This window comes from Notolepis coatsorum (assembly GCF_963971535.1).
Source record: "Notolepis coatsorum genome assembly, contig: SCAFFOLD_223, whole genome shotgun sequence".
Lineage (NCBI taxonomy): Eukaryota > Metazoa > Chordata > Actinopteri > Aulopiformes > Paralepididae > Notolepis > Notolepis coatsorum.
This window is the reverse complement of record NW_028171508.1, coordinates 1-24,066: the sequence shown is the minus strand read 5'-3', so window position 1 is coordinate 24,066 and position 24,066 is coordinate 1.

Here is a 24,066-nt window from a genome sequence, read left to right as displayed (position 1 = left end):
CGCCCCTCTTTTCTCCATCCTCCAATCACAACTGCTGCTGCCTCAGAAGGCTTGTTAGGTGTGATGATGATGATGATGTGCTTTTTTTTCTTTTTTAGAACTGTGTTCTAGTATGAAAGGTGACAGAGACGTGTGAATGGAGTCTGGCTTTTCTCAAGGTTACATATGTTTACTGTTTCAGGGCAGATTCATGATCCAAGTAACATCAAATCTATATCTCGTCCATATTATTGTAGCAGGGATTTGATAGCATACGAGAAATGTTTAATTAAATTACAGTTTATTTGACATTAACACAATGTGCAGCACATTATGAAATGAAATCAATACATCAATATAAATCAATACATCAATGTATTTACATTGATGTGGAAACTGAAGATGTTGATTAATGTGCACTGTCCCTGGGTAAAAAAAACTTCAACTTAAAGGAGGACACCAGTTTCACCAAACAGTGCAAGGGGTGGGGGTGGGGGTTAAATAGCGTCAGATTCATTAAATCTTTATTTATACTTGATAAATACCCTGAGTAGTTCAACTCATTTACAGTGTCGAGATGTTAAGTGTCATAGTGCGTTGATAAATACAGAAACATCAGACAATCAGAACAATTAAGAGCGCATTTTAAAAACAAAACAATAACAAATGATGAAAACAACAAAAAACAGAGGTAACCATTCATTTAAATATTGTGGTGACCTGATTGTTCTAAGCCGACCCGTACGGATTACAGATACAAACACAGCAAGGCTAGAGATAAAAAAAAATAAAAAATGCACGGATAACGATAAAAAGATATTTGCAGACTTGCATTGAATGAGGTGGAGTCATGTGATGGAGCTGTGCAAATAGCACTGTAGACATGACAGGGGGGCAGAGTCAATACAGAGCAGGAGGGGAGGGGGGGCGGGGGGCAGAGGGGATAAGAATATAATAATAATAATAATAATAATAATAATAATAATAATAATAATAATAATAATAATAATAATAATAATAATAATAATAATAATAATAATAATAATAATAATAAACTTTATTTGTAGAGCACCTTTCATACAAGAATTGCAGCTCAAAGTGCTTCACAGCAGTAAAAAAGAAAAAAAAGAGAAAAAAAAGACAAGCATAAAACATCACCCCCACCCTCATCCACCTCCACTGGCTTCCAGTCAAGTCCTGCATACATTTTAAGATCCTCCTCATCACCCTTCTCTCTCTCTCTCTCTCTCTCTCTCTCTCCACTCAGTGAACGGCAGATTTCTTGAGTGAAGTATTTTGGTGAACCAGGATGACTCAGGTATTAGGGTCCATGTAGCACAACAGCCACAGCTAACAATCATCCACCTCCTGCATCAATTTCAAGATCCTCCTCATCACCTACAAAGCCCTCCACTCCCTTGCTCCATCCCTACATCCCGCCCCGGAGGCTGCGGTCCTCTGACTCCGGTCTCCTCTCCATCCCCACCACCAACATGTTGGTCCCAGAGCCTTCTCTGTGGCTGCACCCACCCTCTGGAACTCCCTCCCTCCAGACATCCGTAGTGCTACATCCCTGCACTCCTTCAAATCCCAACTCAAATCGAACCTGTAGTGGTCGACTGTCTCTCCCCGAATGTGCTGACAGGCGTCACGATGGATGCACCCATAATTAGTTCTCTACTCAGTAACACAGTTTGTGTTGTAAATATAGAAGAATGTCCAAGTTGCGGCTGGTACAGTTTGCAGGGTTTTATTGTCCAAAAGTGAATGATAGTGAAAATGGTTCAATCAGAACAGTTGTCAATTGCTCTTTTTGTCAGTTCCAAACAGTGAAACAGGTAGGAAAACGTATCTCCATAACAGGTGCATGGATCACAGTGATCAGCTAGGTTACTTATAGGTGCCCCCTAGAGTTCAACATAAATACGACACCTAGTCTAAACAATATGAATTCTAATATTCTAGCAATACAAATCCACCAAGTCGGTTTCTGCTTCCACAGAACCTCTTCACCAAATTTATAAATTACTCTGCCTGATTTCCCTCTTTTCTTTTATGTTCTTTTTACTTTGTTGTTACCTTGTTCCTCTGATCTCCTTCCCCTTAGCTGCCCCCCCCCCCCTTGGGTTTCCTGAAAGGCGCTATATAAATCGGAGACATTATTATTATTAAAATGAGCACAAAATGTGCATAAAATTTGCTCAAAATTGGCAGAAAAGTGCAGACATAAAATAAGTATAAAATAGATAGCAGCTAAATACACAAGTCAAGATAAGGCATAGAACATTACATCACATACAGTATTGGTTTTCATATTAGGATCTAACATCTTAATAGACCTCTTTGTTTATGGTCAGACAACATTTTCATACATTTTAAAATCTAGTTTTTGACATTGTCGAGGAGCCACGATTTGACTTTTTTCTTAAAATTGTGTCGGCGGCTACTAATGCATTTGAGCTGTGAAGGTAGCAAATTCCAATTGGTGGCTCCCCAGAACATTTGCCCATGTTTGTTTTGAACCTTGGAATACACAGGTCTGCATGCTGGCTTTGGTGTTATGGGTCTGCATGTCCCTGTTCCACTGAAGATAATTTGTAAGATAAGTGGGGGCCCTATTATTATAAATGTTGTGAACTATGTTGAGTTGAAGTCCTAGAGTTAATCGGAGGAGTTTCTTCTGGAAAACCTGTAACTTTTCTTTTAAAACTTTGGTCAGACCTCCGTACCAAGAACAGATAGCATAGTCAAAGCAACAAGAAACAAGTGAATTTGCCAGAATGCGAAGACTTTCAGGGTCTAATAAATGTGCTTTTCTGGCCAGAAATGTAGTTCTGCCATGGACCTTGCTCATTGTTTTGAGAGCCAGGGATTCTTTCTCAGCTCAGGCTGCTGTCATCCAAGGCTTATTATTTACCATTACTATTCTCCTTCTTCATACCTCTGATGTGCACATGGCACTTTTACATGTTTATGTTTTTTTTTCTTCTCTTTTTCTCAGCCAGATATAACCTTTACTTGTGCTCCGCATTAATGCAGAAGTATGAGCGTATGATATACCCGATAGGGCACACAGACCCTCCTCTGCACCTTTGTTTACACTGTTTATTTTTCTCTCCTATTTTAATTTTGTATCTATAGTTGTATTGCCTACAGTATATTTATGTCATTCTACTATTACCCTGCCCATACCTAATAATAATAATGATAATAATAATGATAATAATAATAATAATAATAATAATAATAATAATAATAATAATAATAATAATAATAATAATAATAATAATAATAATAATAATAATAATAATAACAATAACAATAACAATAACAATAACAATTATAATTATAATTATAATTATAATAATAATAATAATAATAATAATAATAATAATAATAATAATAATAATAATAATAATAATAATAATAATAATAATAATAATAATAATAATAATAATGATAATGATAATGATAATGATAATAATAATAATAATAATAATAATAATAATAATAATAATAATAATAATAATAATAATAATAATAATAATAATAATAATAATAATAATAATAATAATAATAATAAATTGGATTTAAGGAGAGAAGTGCCTTTCTCAGACACAAGGACACTTTATAATGAGAGAGAAGCTATATAAACGATTAGCACTTCCGGTTTAGCTGCAATATGTAGCGCACGCAATTGGTTACAGCTCCGCTCCCGTTATCGTTAATTTCGTTTAAAAACCTTATTTGGACAATACCAAAAGAGATTAGACCACATCGTATGTATTGATAAGACCCTCTACTAACTATATCAAAAAGACAACATGGATAAGGATAAGAGAAAGGGTGGAAGGAAACAAGACACAGCAATTCTAACGGCGCCGATTGAAACACGCTCAAGGAAAATAACAGGCGACGCTGTGGCAGATCCGTTGGGGACAAGCCCCGACGCGGGGAATATAGAGGAGAATACACAGGGACCAAGGACAACTGGCCCCGAGATGGAGACAATAGATGACAACATAACAGGAACATCAGAAAAAAGTACCGTGAAGGAAAAAGCAGGCGATTTTGAGAAGATAATAGCAAAAACATCCATCGGATCCCTCACTGCTCCAATAACATCAACTGACACAAGCAGTTCAGTTGCACAGCCCGACTTCAACTCTCTGACTATCCTGATAAAAGAACAGATGGTCGCTTTCAAAGCACACGTAGAAGAACAGTTGGTCGCACACGCTGAACACATCGATACTAAATTCGAAGAGGTTATGAGAGCGGTCGCTTTGCAGTCCGTGCGAATCACGACAGTGGAGATTTCGGTGACAGAAAACACAAAAGCAGTCAAAGCGAACGAAGGTGGCTTGACAGAGATGGGAGAAGAGATGGAAAGAGCTAAAGAGGAATATCGGAGGGAAATAAAATTGCTTAAAAACGAAGTGATGGAGAGGCAACTAGAAACCCATCGTTACCACAGGCGGAATAACATCCGCATTGTGGGGCTTGATGAAGCAGTGAACTGCGAAGACATCAACTTTCCAAAAGAGTTATCAACGATTTTGGAAAACTCCGATCCAAACAAAGTGCCAGAAGTGGAACAAGTTTACAGAATTGGTTCCCAGGGGCAAAGTATCAACGGGCCGAGAGTCATCATTGTCACTCTGCGGAAAACTACAACAAGGGATGACATCATCAAATATGCTCGCAACCAACGTGGGAAGCTGAAGTATGGTGATAAACCAATATTTATCTACGAAGATTTGAGCAGAGAGGCCATCATCCGACGTCAACCATACAAAGATGTGATGCAAAAGCTGTACAAAGCCGGCTACAAGCCAAGGCTAGCATATCCGGCGCTGTTATCATTCTTGGCCAATAACGGCCGCAGGTCAGGTCCATATACACCCTTTGAAGCTGAGGATTTCCTGAATCAAAATGCAGCAAATAACCCAAAGCATGACGAAAATGCCGGAATCAGTTAAGCCTCTCTCTAAATATATACCAGTGTTGGAATGACTTTATTGTGTTCATCAATGAGGTCATTCCACCAGTGTTGGAATGACATTGTTGTGTTCATCAAAGTAGCAAACGATATGCAAGTCGTCTATAACAAAGTGTACTGTGTATAATACGATTCATAATACATTATAATTTCAGTCTCTGGTCTCTGAGGGGACAAATAAATATCAATGCAAAAAGATCTATCTGGAATATTCTGGGTTTATCGCTCAAATGCCCTGGGTCTCTTAGATCATTCTGGAATGTAAAATAGTCTAGGCACTAGTATATTCTACAACCTTCTAGAATATAAGGCACCATGACAACGAAGCATACAACTCTAACAATAACATTCGGTGTGCATACACATAGCAGATAATAAATTAAATGAAGTGCAATCAGTCCTTAATAATACTTTAAAATTAACCACACATAAACGTATGAGCACAGCAAGGTTATTCTAACAATTTAAGTAATCACTCCATTAAAGGCACATTGAAGCGCTAAAAGGCGCTGCTTTTCTATCTTATCTAATCAGTTAAATCGGTTCTAGTGGCTTCTCCACGTTGATAATTATTTATCTCTTATTCCTTATCTATATCTTTCCATTGATTTTTATTTTATTTAATTTTTTCTTCTCATTACTCTATATTTTTTAAATATATTTTAACTTACATTGTTCTTTTCCAATGTTCTTCACATTAAGGTGTCAATATTACTCTATATTTTTTAAATATATTTTAACTTACATTATTCTTTTCCAATGTTCTTCACATTAAGGTGTCAATATTGCTCTACAATCTTTTCCTTTTTTTCCCCCCCACACGTTGGTGGAGGGTTCAAAGGAATATGTCGATAAAGGTTTATTCTCTTTTTTTTATTTTATTTTTTATTTTTATCTTTAGGTTATTTATCACAATACTTCATTACAGTAAGGGAAGGTGCAAGACCAAAAGCGACATTCTATTGCAATAGAATGGAAATGTTAGATCCTATGGCAATGAGCATAGGAAAATTAGGATTACAATGCTCAGTTTTGGCAATCCGGTGGACCATGGGAGAAAGTCAATCGCGGAGGATGTGTTCTTGGAACACAGGCATGTTCGACTTTCTGGGTGAGGGGAAAATAGGGGATTTTTATTTGTATATATATATGTTTTTAAGCTCAGCTCTCAACGGGACCTCATTAATTGGATGTGCATCTATTGTAGCTTCATACTCCAGAAACATTACCAAAAACTACATGAAAACATGCATAGACTATGGCTAGTTTGAATATAATGGTATGGAACACCGGTGGGATAAACAAACAACACAATCGCAAAAGCGTGCTTACACTGATGAAAAAAGAACATGTGGACGTGGCTCTATTAAGCGAAACGCACATTTTAGAGGGAGACATAAATACGTTAGCGGATAACATATACCATAATATTAGTCACTCTTCTTTTGCTACGAGAACTAGAGGGGTAGCCATAGTCGTCAGACGCAAATTTAATATCGAATTGAAAGGGGTATGGTCGGATGCTGAGGGGCGCATAACTATAGCTAGGATTATACACAATAACAGGAAAATTGCATTGGCAGCGGTATATGCCCCGAATTTGTACGAAGTGGGTTTCTTCACTTCACTAACAGGAGAAATGTTAAACCATCCCGAGTACTCATATATAATAGGTGCGGATTTTAATGCCATTTGGAACCCAAGGATGGACAAAACTTACCTTTCCTTCTCCAGCGAACAAAAGAATTCATCTAAAGCATTAAAAGATTGGTCGAAATCAACAGGAGTAACTGATTTATGGCGTTCACTTAACCCCATGACCCGCAAGTACTCCTGTCGTTCGGCGAGACACAACACACTATCCAGAATTGATTACGTCTTTGCATCCCCGAGAATATTTGATAAATATGAAGTGGAAATGACACCCAATGCGCTATCAGATCACTGCTACTTAATCCTGAAAGCAACATTTGGTACACTATCTACCCGGGCCCCAAGATGGCGTTTTAATTCGATGCTGCTTAACAACAAGGAATTCATTACACAAATTAAAGAAGCTCTCACAGTATTCCTACAAGATAATGCTAACTCGGTGCAAGATCCCAGAATATTATGGATGTCGGTAAAGAATATGATCAAGGATTTCTCGGATAGATTTACCTCCATATTGCGCAAAAATCAAAACACAAAACTGTCTGAAATGGAAACGCTTTACTCAACGCTTTTTAATTCTTTAAAATACAACAACTCTACTAGACTAGATAACCAAGTTAACATTCTAAAGACAGAGATCAAAGCAATATACAGACAAAAATCGGAATTGCAAATACGCAGCACTAGACAACAGCAGTACTTCCAAGGTTCTAAACCTAGTCACCTATTAGCCATGCGACTAAGAATTAATGCAAAATTTGCAGATATAACTGCCATTAGGAAACAACAAGCTCTAGTAACAGAACCCAAAATAATAAACGATACATTCAAAGAATTCTACTCCGATTTATATAACTCAGAAACGACCTTTGATCAAGACAAATTAGACACATATCTTAATCAAATTACTCTCCCTAAACTTACGGATGAAGACGCTAAACAGTTAGAAGTACCGATCACATTAGAAGAACTCAAGAAGGCCATATCCGGAATGAAAAACGGCAAAGCTCCGGGAATTGACGGTATCCCATCAGAAATGTACATTTCTTGCTGGGACATATTTGGACCCTTATTACTAAATATGATCTTATACTCAGTCAAAGAGGGAAGCTTCATTGAACACCAAAATACCGCACTCATTTCAGTTCTTCACAAAAAAGACAAAGACCCCACTGAGTGCGGTAGTTACCGTCCTTTAAGCCTCCTCGGAACCGATGTCAAACTGTACTCTAAGATATTAGCCATCAGATTGCAAAAGCATATGACGTCTTTAGTTCATCCGGACCAAACAGGCTTCATAAAAGGTCGCCTGATCAATGATAACATAAGGCGAATACTGCACGTACTAGATACAGACAAAGAGGACATCACACCTAAGGCGATACTATCCCTGGATGCTATGAAAGCATTTGACAGGTTGGAATGGTCGTTTCTATGGGCAGTATTGGAAAGGATGGGGTTAGGAAAAGGTTTCATTGATATGATTAAAGTTCTATACAAGGACCCATCGGCCAGGATTACAACAGGCACATTCATCTCCGATATCTTTCCGGTATCACGCTCAGCCAGACAAGGTTGCCCTCTTAGTCCCGGACTATTCGATCTATCATTAGAACCTTTAGCACAATTTATAAGACAATCCCAACACATAGAACCAATAGTAATCAAGGACACACATCATAAAATTAGTTTATATGCGGACGACGTAATATTGTTCATGCAAAACCCCAACAACACATTGCCGCTTATACTCAAGTTGATAGAGAACTTTGGTGATTTATCGGGATTTAAAATAAATTGGCCTAAGTCGGCTTTTCTTCCTCTTAACACCAGTGCAAAAAAAGAGACAACCCTCCCAGGTGCGATACCCATGGTCAAACATTTCAGATGCTTGGGTGTGGAAATATTTCCCACCATAAGACAAACGGTGAAGCACAATTACACAAAAATACAGAACAAAATCAAGGACGACCTGGACAGGTGGGCAAAACTTAAAAACTCAGTACAGGCAAGGGTATCAATAGTTAAGATGAATGTATTACCAAGAATCAATTTCTTCAGCTCAATGCTTCCGTTACCTCCTCCAGAGGGCTACTGGAAAAGATTACAAACCTCCACATACAAATTTATTTGGAATAACAAACCACCTCGCATAAAAAGATCCACCGCACAGAGAAATAAAGCAGACGGTGGCATGGCAGTCCCAGATTTTTTACAATATTTTAATGCCTTCACATTAAGACCATTGAAGAAGATATGGTTTGACCCCGAGGCTTTGGTATCTTGGAGAAAATTAGAAGAAAACATAGTAGCCCCACAGAGATTGAAAGACATAGCATACACTAAACTTTCAATCAAGCATTGTGAGCGAGAATTTGGCCCAATAATAACCCATGCAATCAGGACATGGCGGGAAACACAAAGGAAATTTCCTAACCCTCAAGTATGGCATAATCACACTCCCATATTCAATAACAATGCTCTCTTAATGGGAAAACGACCTATAAGATTCCCTATATGGGAAGAAAGAGGCATACACTCATTAGGGGATATTTTTAATAACAAGGGCCTCTGTAGTTATGTCGAAATATGCATAAAGTTTAACCTCACCGAGTCCACATGGCTTTTTTACATACAGTTACGACTTTGTATGAGATCTCACGGTGTTCCATTACACATACCAATTGAACACCACAGATACCACAAATTTTTCTATGAAAGAGATACATTGGGAGGTTTTGTATCAGGTTTTTATTATCAATTACTAACGTCCTCGTATGAAACCCTTCAACTAGACAATGTCTGGAGGAGGGATATACCAGACCTGGAAAATGACTTTGATTGGCAAGGAGCCTGGGCAAATGTCCGACTTACATCAAGGAACCCGGATCATCAACAAATCAATCTGAACTATATTCACAGGACATACTTGACTCCTATAAGGCTGTGCAAAATGGGGCTTATACAAGACTCCAAATGCTCCCAATGTACAAATGGGGACGAAGGAACATTTATGCACATGTATTGGGACTGCCTACCAGTTAAGGCATTCTGGAAAGATGTGTCCCAACAATTATCAATACTCGTATTTTGGAATATACCTGTACACCCCGCGGTATTGCTATTGAATGATGTTTTTGAGTTTGCAGTGAATCCACAACTAAAAAGATTGGTTTTATCGGGTATCACAGTAGCTAAAAAACTGATCGCATCACGTTGGTTTCAACCGGAAAAAATGTGCCGGAAAGTGTGGTTTCTTACATATCTCGATGTGATATATCAAGAAATATCTACAGCAAGAATTCTGGGACTCAATGAATCCAAAATGTCAATGTGGTTAGAAGTGGTGGAGAGAATAAAAGCTAGCCTATAATGGTGGTGTCTGGTTAGGAGTGAGGGATAATGGAGGTACTATCCAAGAGGGGGTCCGGGAGGGGGGGGTTTGAGCTGGAGCATATGTGTGTAGGGTTTTAGAAAATAGGTATTAGGGGTATATTATATACTAACATTTATATAATTGTAACTTCGCTGGATATACACTGTATACGGTTAAAATGTTATTATTGACTATTTTTGTTTTATCCTGTTTCTGTACTTGCATATATTTTAACCACCTTTACTGAAAGTTTCATTATACATTGTGTGTTGAGTACTGACTTTTAATAAGTTTTGTTTTGCAATAATAAAAAAAAATTAAAAAAATAAAAATAAACGATTAGCCCCTTTCGTGACTGTGATGCACAGAGTGAATACATAGTCACTTATTCCACCATATAAAATTCCTACAATTAAGTCTGTCTCGCTTTTCTCTATCAAAACGCTTCTCGTACAAGTATCGCAGAGAAATGTCAAAGGTACTCACAGTTGCACGAGGGTTTCGGACAGACAAGCGCTAGGGTTTGAAAGCTCGGCCTTCTATACTAAGAAGCATAATATGGATGGGAAGGAATGTGGAAGGTTTGGTGTGTGTGGGTACTAGGGAAATGGAGTTCCAAGACTTTGTGTGTAAGTAAAATGCATAAAAACTAGTTTTTCAGAAAACAACCTCAAAAGTTCTGTATTGTAAAATGCCATGCATTTTTATTTGAAACTGCTATTTACAAACACAACACCCAATCAAACCATTAGTAATAGACAACCTAAACACATGCCTGATAACTGAATAACATAATAACATAATAATAATGATGTTATTGAACTGAACAGAACTACACACAGGCTACAAACAAACAGTGTAACAAACTCAACACAACCGATTACTGCACTGAAACACTGTATTGACTGTCACTGAATAGAACCACTTTCTCTCTCTGCCTCTCTCTCACTCACACTGTCACACACACACACACACACACACACACACACACACACACACACACACACACACACACACACACACACACACACACACACACACACACACACACACACACACACACACACACACACACACACACACACACACACACACACACACACACACACACACACGCACACACACACACGACAAGGGGAAGAGGCTGCTGTCTACAGTAGTGCCGCCTGCACTGTGACTGAGAGGCGGCTGGGAGTCGGAGACGGCCAAGGCGATGGTCTGTGTTCGGAGCTGCCTGATACCTCAGGTGGCACTGGCAGCTGCCGCCCGAGAGAGAGAGAGAGAGATTTTTGGCTGCATAACCTGCATAATTATGGCCCTGGCTGGCTCCAGCTACAACGGCACTACTATAATCGAGTGTCTGTGTGTTCGGTGCGTGTGTCATTGGTTGGGTTTCTCTGACACATCGAGGTGACCAGATTGCATTTGGTTGCATAAGGATTGTTTGGCATCTTGGATGTCTGTGAACGCCTTCCCACTGACTCTGAGGCTGAAGGTTCTTCCTTCTCTTGCTGCGTTTTAAAGTATCACCTTCGACCATTGTGTCGCCCCTTATGCCTCCCTAGGACTGCTGACACACCCTGGGCCTGGTCATGAAATCATGGCTCATGTTTAAAGCCATATAATTTTAACTGTTTACTATTTTTAAAACCTTTTTTTCCCCATGATTAACAGTAATAGCATAATCTCAATATATCTCTCAACAGATTACTCATATTTCGGAATTATAACCACTCAAATCTGTGTTTGTTTGATACAACGTTTTTTTTCATCGAAAAAAACGGATAAATGATGTTTTTTACCATATTTCTCATTTTTTTTTTAAACATTACTCGAAATACCTCTGAATACGAATCAAAAAAAATATTAAAGATTCGATGACTAGTTCGGCCAGAAACGGCTTTGAGGCGAAACGTTACTAAGTGCTCATACTGACCTAATGTGCTGCGGGCGGGTCCTAGTGGTTCTGCGGCAGGAATATTGGGCTCTGCTCGCTGGTGGGAGGAGAACCAGACTTCCTCCGTGCAGTACACTTCCTCGTTGGCGCGCGCCGGCTATGGGGGGCTTGTGTTTCGGCGTGTGGGGCGCTGTGGACTGCGCGGTCCGGTTCGCCTCTGGTTCTGTCTTAGAAAATCCACTCGCTCCCCCCCCCAAACCATGTCTCCGGAGTTTCAATCACCGGCAGCCCGGTACAGCCTATCTCACCTCCCCTGAATTGTGGCAAAGTTATCTGTAGAGCGATTACGCCACCATGTGTTTTACATCGGTAACAGCACACCCTGACGTTGGTCTGTTTCATTAGGTTGTGAAATATGCAAAGGTTTGGTAAATATATCGAGAATTGAACGAATGAGAGCAGATTTAAAAATGGTTAAAAATGCCGTTTTAACATGGGAGCGGACGGAGAGTAGAAAACATGACCAGGGGTAAACAAGGCACTAAATACTGTAACTATTTTTCTAGAGTGTTTCATGTTATAAGCTTTTGACACAATGAACATAATGTAAAATTAAGATATTTCCCCAATTTCATGAAATAATAATAAACACAGACACCGCTGTGCTCACACACACACTCAAAATATTTCAAAAAAGTAGTTTTCATGACCAACAAGGGTTAAGAAAAAAATGATATTTTTGTTATTGTTTATTCTTATTTATAGGGATGCCCCGATCCGATCACGTGATCGGCGGCAGATCACATGATTTTCAGAAGTTCGGGATCGGGGGGAAAAATCGGGAGTACAATTTTATTTTTTTATTTTTATTTTATTCAACAAACATGATCATGTTCACATCTTAAACTCATACAGAGGCCTTAGTTTTTGGTTTTAAATTACATATCATCATTAATTTATTTATTGTCACACAGAGCAGAAGAATTTGCCAAAACAAACACATTTGCTTTGATTTACACCGTCGCACGACAGTGACGTGTGCCGAAAATAGCAGACCTCACAACGCGTGGCTCCCGCAACACCGGCAGGTCCACCTGATGACCAGTAACACCTGAGCAGCTAGAGGCAGGTCCACCTGATGACCAGTAACACCTGAGCAGCTAGAGGCAGGTCTACCTGATGACTCGTAACACCTGAGCAGCTAGAGGCAGGTCCACTTGATGACCAGTAACACCTGAGCAGCTAGAGGCAGGTCCACTTGATGACCTGTAACACCTGAGCAGCTAGAGGCAGGTCCACCTGATGACCAGTAACACCTGAGCAGCTAGAGGCAGGTCCACTTGATGACCCGTAACACCTGAGCAGTTAGAGGCAGGTCCACTTGATGACCCGTAACACCTGAGCAGCTAGAGGCAGGTCCACTTGATGACCCGTAACACCTGAGCAGCTAGAGGCAGGTCCACCTGATGACCAGTAACACCTGAGCAGCTAGAGGCAGGTCCACTTGATGACCCGTAACACCTGAGCAGCTAGAGGCAGGTCCACTTGATGACCTGTAACACCTGAGCAGTTAGAGGCAGGTCCACCTGATGACCAGTAACACCTGAGCAGCTAGAGGCAGGTCCACTTGATGACCTGTAACAACTGAGCAGCTAGAGGCAGGTCCACCTGATGACCAGTAACACCTGAGCAGCTAGAGGCAGGTCCACCTGATGACCTGTAACACCTGAGCAGTTAGAGGCAGGTCCACCTGATGACCTGTAACACCTGAGCAGCTAGAGGCAGGTCCACTTGATGACCTGTAACACCTGAGCAGTTAGAGGCAGGTCCACCTGATGACCTGTAACACCTGAGCAGCTAGAGGCAGGTCCACCTGATGACCAGTAACACCTGAGCAGCTAGAGGCAGGTCCACCTGATGACCAGTAACACCTGAGCAGCTAGAGGCAGGTCCACCTGATGACCAGTAACACCTGAGCAGCTAGAGGCAGGTCCACCTGATGACCCGTAACACCTGAGCAGCTAGAGGCAGGTCCACCTGATGACCAGTAACACCTGAGCAGCTAGAGGCAGGTCTACCTGATGACCAGTAACACCTGAGCAGCTAGAGGCAGGTCCACCTGATGACTCGTAACACCTGAGCAGCTAGAGGCAGGTCCACCTGATGACCAGTAACACCTGAGCAGCTAGAGGCAGGTCCACCTGATGACCTGTAACACCTGAGCAGCTAGAGGCAGGTCCACCTGATGACTCGTAACACCTGAGCAGCTAGAGGCAGGTCCACCTGATGACCTGTAACACCTGAGCAGCTAGAGGCAGGTCCACTTGATGACCTGTAACACCTGAGCAGCTAGAGGCAGGTCCACCTGATGACCTGTAACACCTGAGCAGCTAGAGGCAGGTCCACTTGATGACCCGTAACACCTGAGCAGCTAGAGGCAGGTCCACTTGATGACCCGTAACACCTGAGCAGCTAGAGGCAGGTCCACTTGATGACCCGTAACACCTGAGCAGCTAGAGGCAGGTCCACTTGATGACCCGTAACACCTGAGCAGCTAGAGGCAGGTCCACTTGATGACCCGTAACACCTGAGCAGCTAGAGGCAGGTCCACCTGATGACTCGTAACACCTGAGCAGCTAGAGGCAGGTCCACCTGATGACCCGTAACACCTGAGCAGCTAGAGGCAGGTCCACCTGATGACCAGTAACACCTGAGCAGCTAGAGGCAGGTCCACCTGATGACTCGTAACACCTGAGCAGCTAGTGGCAGGTCCACCTGATGACCAGTAACACCTGAGCAGCTAGAGGCAGGTCCACCTGATGACCAGTAACACCTGAGCAGCTAGAGGCAGGTCCACTTGATGACCAGTAACACCTGAGCAGCTAGAGGCAGGTCCACCTGATGACCTGTAACACCTGAGCAGCTAGAGGCAGGTCCACTTGATGACCAGTAACACCTGAGCAGCTAGAGGCAGGTCCACCTGATGACCCGTAACACCTGAGCAGCTAGAGGCAGGTCCACCTGATGACCCGTAACACCTGAGCAGCTAGAGGCAGGTCCTCCTGATAACTCGTAACACCTGAGCAGCTAGAGGCAGGTCCACCTGATGACTCGTAACACCTGAGCAGCTAGAGGCAGGTCCACCTGATGACCAGTAACACCTGAGCAGCTAGTGGCAGGTCCACCTGATGACCAGTAACACCTGAGCAGCTAGAGGCAGGTCCACCTGATGACTCGTAACACCTGAGCAGCTAGAGGCAGGTCCACCTGATGACCAGTAACACCTGAGCAGCTAGAGGCAGGTCCACCTGATGACCAGTAACACCTGAGCAGCTAGAGGCAGGTCCACCTGATGACCAGTAACACCTGAGCAGCTAGTGGCAGGTCCACCTGATGACCAGTAACACCTGAGCAGCTAGAGGCAGGTCCACCTGATGACTCGTAACACCTGAGCAGCTAGAGGCAGGTCCACCTGATGACCAGTAACACCTGAGCAGCTAGAGGCAGGTCCACCTGATGACCAGTAACACCTGAGCAGCTAGAGGCAGGTCCACCTGATGACCTGTAACACCTGAGCAGCTAGAGGCAGGTCCACCTGATGACCAGTAACACCTGAGCAGCTAGAGGCAGGTCCACCTGATGACCAGTAACACCTGAGCAGCTAGAGGCAGGTCCACCTGATGACCCGTAACACCTGAGCAGCTAGAGGCAGGTCCACTTGATGACCCGTAACACCTGAGCAGCTAGAGGCAGGTCCACCTGATGACCAGTAACACCTGAGCAGCTAGAGGCAGGTCCACCTGATGACCAGTAACACCTGAGCAGCTAGAGGCAGGTCCACCTGATGACCAGTAACACCTGAGCAGCTAGAGGCAGGTCCACCTGATGACCAGTAACACCTGAGCAGCTAGAGGCAGGTCCACCTGATGACCAGTAACACCTGAGCAGCTAGAGGCAGGTCCACCTGATGACTCGTAACACCTGAGCAGCTAGAGGCAGGTCCACCTGATGACCAGTAACACCTGAGCAGCTAGAGGCAGGTCCACTTGATGACTCGTAACACCTGAGCAGCTAGAGGCAGGTCCACCTGATGACTCGTAACACCTGAGCAGCTAGAGGCAGGTCCACCTGATGACCAGTAACACCTGAGCAGCTAGAGGCAGGTCCACCTGATGACCAGTAACACCTGAGCAGCTAGAGGCAGGTCCACCTGATGACCAGTAACACCTGAGCAGCTAGAGGCAGGTCCACTTGATGACCAGTAACACCTGAGCAGCTAGAGGCAGGTCCACTTGATGACCAGTAACACCTGAGCAGCTAGAGGCAGGTCCACCTGATGACCAGTAACACCTGAGCAGCTAGAGGCAGGTCCACCTGATGACCCGTAACACCTGAGCAGCTAGAGGCAGGTCCACCTGATGACTCGTAACACCTGAGCAGCTAGAGGCAGGTCTACCTGATGACCAGTAACACCTGAGCAGCTAGAAGCAGGTCCACCTGATGACCTGTAACACCTGAGCAGCTAGAGGCAGGTCCACCTGATGACTCGTAACACCTGAGCAGCTAGAGGCAGGTCCACCTGATGACCAGTAACACCTGAGCAGCTAGAGGCAGGTCCACCTGATGACCAGTAACACCTGAGCAGCTAGAGGCAGGTCCACCTGATGACCAGTAACACCTGAGCAGCTAGAGGCAGGTCCACTTGATGACTCGTAACACCTGAGCAGCTAGAGGCAGGTCCACCTGATGACTCGTAACACCTGAGCAGCTAGAGGCAGGTCCACCTGATGACCAGTAACACCTGAGCAGCTAGAGGCAGGTCCACCTGATGACCAGTAACACCTGAGCAGCTAGAGGCAGGTCCACCTGATGACCAGTAACACCTGAGCAGCTAGAGGCAGGTCCACTTGATGACCAGTAACACCTGAGCAGCTAGAGGCAGGTCCACTTGATGACCAGTAACACCTGAGCAGCTAGAGGCAGGTCCACCTGATGACCAGTAACACCTGAGCAGCTAGAGGCAGGTCCACCTGATGACCCGTAACACCTGAGCAGCTAGAGGCAGGTCCACCTGATGACTCGTAACACCTGAGCAGCTAGAGGCAGGTCTACCTGATGACCAGTAACACCTGAGCAGCTAGAAGCAGGTCCACCTGATGACCTGTAACACCTGAGCAGCTAGAGGCAGGTCCACCTGATGACTCGTAACACCTGAGCAGCTAGAGGCAGGTCCACCTGATGACCAGTAACACCTGAGCAGCTAGAGGCAGGTCCACCTGATGACCAGTAACACCTGAGCAGCTAGAGGCAGGTCCACCTGATGACCAGTAACACCTGAGCAGCTAGAGGCAGGTCCACTTGATGACTCGTAACACCTGAGCAGCTAGAGGCAGGTCCACCTGATGACCAGTAACACCTGAGCAGCTAGAGGCAGGTCCACCTGATGACCAGTAACACCTGAGCAGCTAGAGGCAGGTCCACTTGATGACTCGTAACACCTGAGCAGCTAGAGGCAGGTCCACCTGATGACCCGTAACACCTGAGCAGCTAGAGGCAGGTCCACCTGATGACCAGTAACACCTGAGCAGCTAGAGGCAGGTCCACCTGATGACTCGTAACACCTGAGCAGCTAGAGGCAGGTCCACCTGATGACCAGTAACACCTGAGCAGCTAGAGGCAGGTCCACCTGGTGACCAGTAACACCTGAGCAGCTAGAGGCAGGTCCACCTGATGACTCGTAACACCTGAGCAGCTAGAGGCAGGTCCACCTGATGACCCGTAACACCTGAGCAGCTAGAGGCAGGTCCACCTGATGACCAGTAACACCTGAGCAGCTAGAGGCAGGTCCACCTGATGACCAGTAACACCTGAGCAGCTAGAGGCAGGTCCACCTGATGACCAGTAACACCTGAGCAGCTAGAGGCAGGTCCACCTGATGACCCTGTAACACCTGAGCAGCTAGAGGCAGGTCCACCTGATGACTCGTAACACCTGAGCAGCTAGAGGCAGGTCCACCTGATGACCAGTAACACCTGAGCAGCTAGAGGCAGGTCCACCTGATGACCCTGTAACACCTGAGCAGCTAGAGGCAGGTCCACTTGATGACTCGTAACACCTGAGCAGCTAGAGGCAGGTCCACCTGATGACCAGTAACACCTGAGCAGCTAGAGGCAGGTCCACCTGATGACTCGTAACACCTGAGCAGCTAGAGGCAGGTCCACCTGATGACTCGTAACACCTGAGCAGCTAGAGGCAGGTCCACCTGATGACCCGTAACACCTGAGCAGCTAGAGGCAGGTCCACCTGATGACCAGTAACACCTGAGCAGCTAGAGGCAGGTCCACCTGATGACCAGTAACACCTGAGCAGCTAGAGGCAGGTCTACCTGATGACCCGTAACACCTGAGCACCTAGAGGCAGGTCCACCTGATGACTCGTAACACCTGAGCAGCTAGAGGCAGGTCCACCTGATGACCAGTAACACCTGAGCAGCTAGAGGCAGGTCCACTTGATGACTCGTAACACCTGAGCAGCTAGAGGCAGGTCCACCTGATGACCAGTAACACCTGAGCAGCTAGAGGCAGGTCCACCTGATGACCCGTAACACCTGAGCAGCTAGAGGCAGGTCCACCTGATGACTCGTAACACCTGAGCAGCTAGAGGCAGGTCCACCTGATGACCAGTAACACCTGAGCAGCTAGAGGCAGGTCCACCTGATGACCAGTAACACCTGAGCAGCTAGAGGCAGGTCCACCTGATGACTCGTAACACCTGAGCAGCTAGAGGCAGGTCCACCTGATGACTCGTAACTCCTGAGCAGCTAGAGGCAGGTCCACTTGATGACCAGTAACACCTGAGCAGCTAGAGGCAGGTCCACCTGATGACTCGTAACTCCTGAGCAGCTAGAGGCAGGTCCACCTGATGACCAGTAACACCTGAGCAGCTAGAGGCAGGTCCACATGATGACCCGTAACACCTGAGCAGCTAGAGGCAGGTCCACCTGATGACCAGTAACACCTGAGCAGCTAGAGGCAGGTCCACCTGATGACCAGTAACACCTGAGCAGCTAGAGGCAGGTCCACCTGATGACCAGTAACACCTGAGCAGCTAGAGGCAGGTCCACCTGATGACCAGTAACACCTGAGCAGCTAGAGGCAGGTCCACCTGATGACCAGTAACACCTGAGCAGCTAGAGGCAGGTCCACCTGATGACCAGTAACACCTGAGCAGCTAGAGGCAGGTCCACCTGATGACCAGTAACACCTGAGCAGCTAGAGGCAGGTCCACTTGATGACCAGTAACACCTGAGCAGCTAGAGGCAGGTCCACCTGGTGACCAGTAACACCTGAGCAGCTAGAGGCAGGTCCACTTGATGACCCGTAACACCTGAGCAGCTAGAGGCAGGTCCACTTGATGACTCGTAACACCTGAGCAGCTAGAGGCAGGTCCACCTGATGACTCGTAACACCTGAGCAGCTAGAGGCAGGTCCACCTGATGACCAGTAACACCTGAGCAGCTAGAGGCAGGTCCACCTGATGACCAGTAACACCTGAGCAGCTAGAGGCAGGTCCACTTGATGACCTGTAACACCTGAGCAGCTAGAGGCAGGTCCACCTGATGACCAGTAACACCTGAGCAGCTAGAGGCAGGTCCACCTGATGACCTGTAACACCTGAGCAGCTAGAGGCAGGTCCACCTGATGACTCGTAACACCTGAGCAGCTAGAGGCAGGTCCACCTGATGACCAGTAACACCTGAGCAGCTAGAGGCAGGTCCACCTGATGACCAGTAACACCTGAGCAGCTAGAGGCAGGTCCACCTGATGACTCGTAACACCTGAGCAGCTAGAGGCAGGTCCACCTGATGACTCGTAACACCTGAGCAGCTAGAGGCAGGTCCACTTGATGACCAGTAACACCTGAGCAGCTAGAGGCAGGTCCACCTGATGACCTGTAACACCTGAGCAGCTAGAGGCAGGTCCACCTGATGACCAGTAACACCTGAGCAGCTAGAGGCAGGTCCACCTGATGACCAGTAACACCTGAGCAGCTAGAGGCAGGTCCACTTGATGACCTGTAACACCTGAGCAGCTAGAGGCAGGTCCACCTGATGACCAGTAACACCTGAGCAGCTAGAGGCAGGTCCACCTGATGACCTGTAACACCTGAGCAGCTAGAGGCAGGTCCACCTGATGACCTGTAACACCTGAGCAGCTAGAGGCAGGTCCACCTGATGACCTGTAACACCTGAGCAGCTAGAGGCAGGTCCACCTGATGACCAGTAACACCTGAGCAGCTAGAGGCAGGTCCACCTGATGACTCGTAACACCTGAGCAGCTAGAGGCAGGTCCACCTGATGACCAGTAACACCTGAGCAGCTAGAGGCAGGTCCACCTGATGACCAGTAACACCTGAGCAGCTAGAGGCAGGTCCACCTGATGACTCGTAACACCTGAGCAGCTAGAGGCAGGTCCACCTGATGACCAGTAACACCTGAGCAGCTAGAGGCAGGTCCACCTGATGACCAGTAACACCTGAGCAGCTAGAGGCAGGTCCACCTGATGACCAGTAACACCTGAGCAGCTAGAGGCAGGTCCACCTGATGACCAGTAACACCTGAGCAGCTAGAGGCAGGTCCACCTGATGACCCGTAACACCTGAGCAGCTAGAGGCAGGTCCACCTGGTGACCAGTAACACCTGAGCAGCTAGAGGCAGGTCCACCTGATGACTCGTAACACCTGAGCAGCTAGAGGCAGGTCCACCTGATGACTCGTAACACCTGAGCAGCTAGAGGCAGGTCCACCTGATGACCAGTAACACCTGAGCAGCTAGAGGCAGGTCCACCTGATGACCAGTAACACCTGAGCAGCTAGAGGCAGGTCCACCTGATGACCAGTAACACCTGAGCAGCTAGAGGCAGGTCCACCTGATGACCTGTAACACCTGAGCAGCTAGAGGCAGGTCCACCTGATGACCAGTAACACCTGAGCAGCTAGAGGCAGGTCCACCTGATGACCAGTAACACCTGAGCAGCTAGAGGCAGGTCCACCTGATGACTCGTAACACCTGAGCAGCTAGAGGCAGGTCCACCTGATGACCAGTAACACCTGAGCAGCTAGAGGCAAGTCCACCTGATGACCAGTAACACCTGAGCAGCTAGAGGCAGGTCCACCTGATGACTCGTAACACCTGAGCAGCTAGAGGCAGGTCCACCTGATGACCCGTAACACCTGAGCAGCTAGAGGCAGGTCCACCTGATGACCTGTAACACCTGAGCAGCTAGAGGCAGGTCCACCTGATGACCAGTAACAACTGAGCAGCTAGAGGCAGGTCCACCTGATGACCAGTAACACCTGAGCAGCTAGAGGCAGGTCCACCTGATGACCCGTAACACCTGAGCAGCTAGAGGCAGGTCCACCTGATGACTCGTAACACCTGAGCAGCTAGAGGCAGGTCCACCTGATGACTCGTAACACCTGAGCAGCTAGAGGCAGGTCCACCTGATGACCAGTAACACCTGAGCAGCTAGAGGCAGGTCCACCTGATGACCAGTAACACCTGAGCAGCTAGAGGCAGGTCCACCTGATGACCAGTAACACCTGAGCAGCTAGAGGCAGGTCCACCTGATGACCAGTAACACCTGAGCAGCTAGAGGCAGGTCCACCTGATGACCAGTAACACCTGAGCAGCTAGAGGCAGGTCCACCTGATGACCAGTAACACCTGAGCAGCTAGAGGCAGGTCCACCTGATGACCAGTAACACCTGAGCAGCTAGAGGCAGGTCCACCTGATGACTCGTAACACCTGAGCAGCTAGAGGCAGGTCCACTTGATGACCAGTAACACCTGAGCAGCTAGAGGCAGGTCCACCTGATTACTCGTAACACCTGAGCAGCTAGAGGCAGGTCCACCTGATGACCAGTAACACCTGAGCAGCTAGAGGCAGGTCCACCTGATGACCTGTAACACCTGAGCAGCTAGAGGCAGGTCCACCTGATGACCAGTAACACCTGAGCAGCTAGAGGCAGGTCCACCTGATGACCAGTAACACCTGAGCAGCTAGAGGCAGGTCCACCTGATGACCAGTAACACCTGAGCAGCTAGAGGCAGGTCCACCTGATGACTCGTAACACCTGAGCAGCTAGAGGCAGGTCCACCTGATGACTCGTAACACCTGAGCAGCTAGAGGCAGGTCCACCTGATGACTCGTAACACCTGAGCAGCTAGAGGCAGGTCCACCTGATGACCAGTAACACCTGAGCAGCTAGAGGCAGGTCCACCTGATGACAGTAACACCTGAGCAGCTAGAGCAGGTCCACCTGATGACCAGTAACACCTGAGCAGCTAGAGGCAGGTCCACCTGATGACTCGTAACACCTGAGCAGCTAGAGGCAGGTCCACCTGATGACAGTAACACTGAGCAGCTAGAGGCAGGTCCACCTGGTGACCTGTAACACCTGAGCAGCTAGAGGCAGGTCCACCTGATCCCGTACACCTAGCAGCTAAGCAGTCCACTTGATGACCAGTACACCTGAGCTAGAGGCAGGTCCACCTGATGACCCGTAACACCTGAGCAGCTAGAGGCAGGTCCACCTGATGACCAGTAACACCTGAGCAGCTAGAGTCAGGTCAACCTGAATGACCAGTAACACCTGAGCAGCTAGAGGCAGGTCCACCTGATGACCCGTAACACCTGAGCAGCTAGAGGCAGGTCCACCTGATGACCAGTAACACCTGAGCAGCTAGAGGCAGGTCCACCTGATGACCAGTAACACCTGAGCAGCTAGAGGCAGGTCCACCTGATGACCAGTAACACCTGAGCAGCTAGAGGCAGGTCACTGATGACCTGTACACCTGAGCAGCTAGAGGCAGGTCCACTGATGACCAGTAACACCTGAGCAGCTAGAGGCAGGTCCACCTGATGACCAGTAACACCTGAGCAGCTAGAGGCAGGTCCACCTTGATGACAGTAACACCTGAGCAGCTAGAGGCAGGTCCACCTGATGACCAGTAACACCTGAGCAGCTAGAGGCAGGTCCACTTGATGACCAGTAACACCTGAGCAGCTAGAGCAGTCCACCTGATGACCAGTAACACCTGAGCAGCTAGAGGCAGGTCCACCTGATGACCAGTAGACACCTGAGCAGCTAGAGGCAGGTCCACCTGATGACCAGTAACACCTGAGCAGCTAGAGGCAGGTCCACCTGATGACCAGTAACACCTGAGCAGCTAGAGGCAGGTCCACCTGATGACCAGTAACACCTGAGCAGCTAGAGGCAGGTCCACCTGATGACCAGTAACACCTGAGCAGCTAGAGGCAGGTCCACCTGATGACTCGTAACACCTGAGCAGCTAGAGGCAGGTCCACCTGATGACCTGCTAACACCTGAGCAGCTAGAGGCAGGTCCACCTGATGACCAGTAACACCTGAGCAGCTAGAGGCAGGTCCACCTGATGACCTGTAACACCTGAGCAGCTAGAGGCAGGTCCACCTGACTGACCAGTAACACCTGAGCAGCTAGAGGCAGGTCCACCTGATGACCAGTAACACCTGAGCAGCTAGAGGCAGGTCCACCTGATGACCTGTAACACCTGAGCAGCTAGAGGCAGGTCCACCTGATGACCAGTAACACCTGAGCAGCTAGAGGCAGGTCCACCTGATGACCTGTAACACCTGAGCAGCTAGAGGCAGGTCCACCTGATGACCTAGTAACACCTGAGCAGCTAGAGGCAGGTCCACCTGATGACCTGTAACACCTGAGCAGCTAGAGGCAGTCCACCTGATGACCAGTAACACCTGAGCAGCTAGAGGCAGTCCACCTGATGACTCGTAACACCTGAGCAGCTAGAGGCAGGTCACCTGATGACCAGTAACACCTGAGCAGCTAGAGGCAGGTCCACCTGATGACCAGTAACACCTGAAGCAGCTAGAGGCAGGTCCACCTGATGACTCCGTAACACCTGAGCAGCTAGAGGCAGTCCACCTGATGACTCGTAACACCTGAGCAGCTAGAGGCAGGGTCCACCTGATGACTCGTAACACCTGAGCAGCTAGAGGCAGGTCCACCTGATGACCAGTAACACCTGAGCAGCTAGAGGCAGGTCCACCTGATGACCAGTAACACCTGAGCAGCTAGAGGCAGGTCCACCTGATGACCA